Source organism: Pezoporus wallicus, unplaced genomic scaffold (assembly GCF_028554395.1).
Source record: "Pezoporus wallicus isolate ANWC-B61680 ecotype Strahan unplaced genomic scaffold, APGP_CSIRO_Pwel_v1 contig_8057, whole genome shotgun sequence".
Classification (NCBI taxonomy): Eukaryota; Metazoa; Chordata; class Aves; order Psittaciformes; family Psittacidae; genus Pezoporus; species Pezoporus wallicus.
The window spans coordinates 68346-72560 of record NW_026637044.1 but is presented as its reverse complement, the minus strand read 5'-3'; positions in this window follow the sequence as shown (position 1 = coordinate 72560).

Sequence of the window (4215 nt, the reverse complement as noted above, 5' to 3'; positions counted from 1 at the left end):
CTCGGCTCGGCTCGGCCCGGCGGGCGGCGGCGGCCGCTGCGTGTTGACAGCCGGGCCCGCGGGGCGGGGCGAGAGCGGCCACCGCCAATCGCCGGGGGGGCCCCGAGGCGGGGGGAGCCTGGAGGTGCCCCCCCCGCCACGCCCGGCCCGAGGGCAGCGATCATGTCCCCCCATCCCGGGTGTCCCCCGCCTCCCTCCACCAGCAGCCTTGCCCCGGCCCTGCCCATGGATGTGCCCTGACCGTCCCTGCTCCCGCTGCCCTCGCCTGCTCCTTGCCCATCCTTCCCGCTGCAAGGCCACAAGCCCAGGCAGGTGGCACACCGGGACACCAGCACACTGAGATGCCGGGATGTGGGGATGTTGGGATGCCAAGAATGCCAGGATGCTGGGACACTAGAATGCTGTAACAGCAGGCTGCTGGGACACCAGGATGCGTGGACACTGAGACATTGGGATGATGAGATACCAGGACTCTGGGATGCCATGATGTGGGGACATTGGGATGCCAAGGATGCTAGGATGCTGGGACACCAGAATATTGAGATGACCAGGACACTGTGATGCTGTAACACCAGGATGGTGGGACGCTGGGATCCCAGGATGCTGCAATACAAAGATACTGGAACAATGGGATACTGGGACACCAGGATGCATGAATGCTGAGATATTGGGGTGCTGGGATGCTGGGACTCCATGGCACTGGGACACCAGGGCACTGGGATGCCATGATGTGGGGTCTCTGGGATGCCAAGGACTCTAGAATGCTGTGACACTAGGATGGTGGGACACTGGAATCCCAGGATGCTGCAATACCAGGATGCTGGGACACCAGAATTCTGGGATATGAGAATGCTGGGGCACCAGGGCACTGGGATGTCGGGATGCTTGGACATCAGGACAGCTGCCGGAGTGGGCAGAGGCTCCCAGCTCAAGTGCCAGTCAGGTCACTGGGGTCATGTGGGGTCACACAGGGTCAGGGCACAGCTGGACTGCTGAGGTCAGGGTCCCCCTGGGGCCTGGGGGGTCTGGCTGTGGCAGGGCCCATGGAGCACAGGTCTGTGTCCCTGTGCTGGGTGCTCCTCCCTGGTGATTCCCCAGCCCCACTGCCCACAAGGGACCACCCACTTCCCCTTCTACCCCATCCCTCCCCTCACCCCAGCAGCAGCAGCAGCCACCCTCCAGCACCCCATCCTGCTTCATGGACGGAACCGGCCCCAGAGCCCCCAGTGTGGTCCCAGTATGGCCAGTTCCTGGTCCCAGTCCCAATGCTGGTCCCAGTTCCAGTGTTGAGTCCCACTCACACTCCCAGTCCTACTGTTGCATTCCAGTTCTGGTGCCGGTCCCAGTTTCAGTCCCAGTCCTGGACACAGTCTCAGTGCTGGTCCCAGTCATGATCCCAGTCCCAGTACTGGGACTCAGTTCCAGTCCCAGTGCTGGTTCAAATCATGGTGCTGGTCGAGGTGCTGGTCCCAGTCCCAGTTCTGTCCCATTCCCAGTCCAGTTCCTGTCCCAGTCCCAGTCCAGTCCAATCCAACTCACTTCCAGAGCCATCTCAGTCCCAGTCTCTGTCCCAGTCCCAGTAGAGTTCTAGTCCTGGTCCCAGTCCAGTCCCAGTCTAGTCCTAGTCGTGGTCCTGGTCCTAGTCTCAGTCCAATCCTGCTACCAACCATGATGCTGCTCCCAGTACAAGTACCCATCCTTGTCCCCATACAAGTCCAATTCCAGTCTCAGTCTAGTTGAAATCCAGTCTGGTCCAAGAATCAATCCCAGACCAATCTCAGTTTTAATCCCAGTCTCAGTCTCAGTCCAATCCTAGTCCCAAGCATGATGCTAGTCTCAGTGCTGGTCCCAGTCCCAGTCCAAATCTTAGTCCCAGACCCAATTCCAGTCCCAGTTCAGCTCCAGTCCAGTCCCAGTTCTAGTTTCAGTCCCAGTCTCAGTCCATTCCTGGTCCCAGTCATGGTGCAGGTCTCAGTGACGGTTATGGTCCCAGCGCAGTCCCAGTCCAGTCCCGGTTCAGTCCCAGTCCCAGATCAGACCCAGTGTCTGTCCCAGTTTAGTCCCAACTCAATTTAATCCCAATCTAGTCCCAGTCATAGTCTCAATCCAATCCCAGTCCCAGTCATCATGCTGGTCTTGGTAGTGGTCCCAGTCCCACTCCTAATACCAGTTCAGTCCCTGTCCCAATCCCATCCAGTGCAGCCCAGTCCCTGCCAGCTCCCTGTGTCAGTTCAGTTTAGTCCCAGTCCCAGTCATGGTCTCAGTCTCTGTCCCAGTTTCAGTTACAATTCTGGACCCAGACCTAGTTCTGGTCCTGGTCCCAGTGCTGAGTCCCAGTCCCAATCCCATTCCCAATCCAGTCCCTTTCCAGTCCTGCTCACTGTGCCAATCCAGTCCAGTGCCAGTCCCAGCCCATTCCAATCCAGTCTCAGTCCCACTTGGAGTCCAGTTCAGTCTTCGTCCCAGTCCTAATCCAAATCCAGTCCCAGTCCCAGTCTCAATCCAATTCTACTACCAACCATGATGCTGATCCCAGTCCCTGTTCCCATACAGGTCCAAGTCCAGTTCCAGAATCTATCCCAATCCCAGTTTCAGTCTAAATTCTAGTGCCAGTCCAGTCAAGTCCCAGTCCCAGTCAAATCCCAGTCCCAACCATGATACTAGTCTTGATGCTGGTCCTAGTCCCGTTTGCAATCCTATTCCCAGACCTAAATCCAGTCCCAGTTCCAGATCTGGTCCCAGTCCCAGACCATTCCTAGCTCCAGTCCTAGTTCCACTTTCAGTCCCAGTTCCAGTTCCAGTTCCAAGCCCCTCCCCGTCCCAGCCCGGTCCCGATCCCACCGCCCGGCCGGGCTCTGTCCCAGGTGCTGAAACATTCTCCGGATTCGGACCGGTCCCACTGCGGGGCTGCAACCGAGGCACCGCCCGGCCCGGCCCGGCCCGGCCCAGAGCGGCCCAGCCCAGCCCAGCCCAGCTCATCCCCCCCAGCCCAGCCCAGCCCAGCCCAGCCCAGTTCAGCCGAGCCCTGAGTGTCCCTCGGCTGCCCCCCGGGGACACTCGTGGGGCCGGGCAGTGGCCCGGCCATGGGGCACGTTGGGCTGTGGAGCAGGGGGGGCTGTGGGGAGGGGCCGAGTCGTGGGGCAGAACAAACCTTGAGCCCCTCCCGCCCGAGGCTCCACCCCCCCATGAAGACCAGCCAATCGGATGGGCGCTCTGCAGTGACGGACAGTCCTGTCCCTCCCCCTGCGGTCATTATGGGGGGCACGGTCCCGGCTGGTGGGGAGGAATACCCCGGTTGGGGGGGGGGGGGGGGGGGGGGGGGCAATCTGGGAGCCCCGGACTGGAACCCGGGACCCCGTCGTGGGGCTGGGTGAGGACCCATCGAGGGGTTGCTTGGCCGGACCCTCTCCCCCGCTCCCACCCGTCCTGCCTGTACTTCCCCCAACCCGGGGCCCCTGGGGTTTCCCCCCTGCTCTGTGCCCCCCATCCCCGTGGTGCCTGTCACCCCCCGCCCCATCGCCCCCCCCCGCCCCGCTCCCCCCCGGAGCAGGAAGGAACCGCCGGCAGCCGGGGTCGGGCGCGGTTTCCCGTCGGCTGAGCCCCCTCATCCCCAACGGCGAACGGCCAGACCACCCCCCCGCCATGGCCCCGGGGACTCCGCACTTCCCCAGGGCAGGACCCTCTGTTCCTCTTCCCTCCGATCATTCCCCGGCACCCGGATTCCCCATTTCACCTTCCTCGGGACCCTCGTCCCATCCTTCAGGGTGACCATGGGACCCCAGCCCAGCCAATAGCCAGGGTGACCCCCACCCATCCTGCCCCTTCTCCCCAGGGTCTCCCCCCGGGAGTGCCCAGGGGTGCAGCCCCCCCCCGGCGTGCCTGTCCGGTGGTCCCCGGGGAGTGCCTGGCACAGCAAAGGCAGGAACTGGGTGGGGAGCAGCCGCCCCATGCAGTGGGGGCCGAGGGAACCGGGGGCTCGATTCGGACTTCAGCCCCACAGCCCGTGGTCGGGGTCCGGGGAGCGGGCCTGAGACTTTCATGGAGCACCCAGCCTCCTGGTTCAAAAGTGGGGCCCGTGCCTCATGGCCCCCTGAGGGGCAGCACTGAGGGAGGTAGGAGGGTACTGTGACCATTCTGAGGGCCCTGTGGCCATTCTGAGGGTCCTGTGGCCATTCTGAGGGTCCTGTGGCCATTCTGAGGGTCCTGTGGCCACAC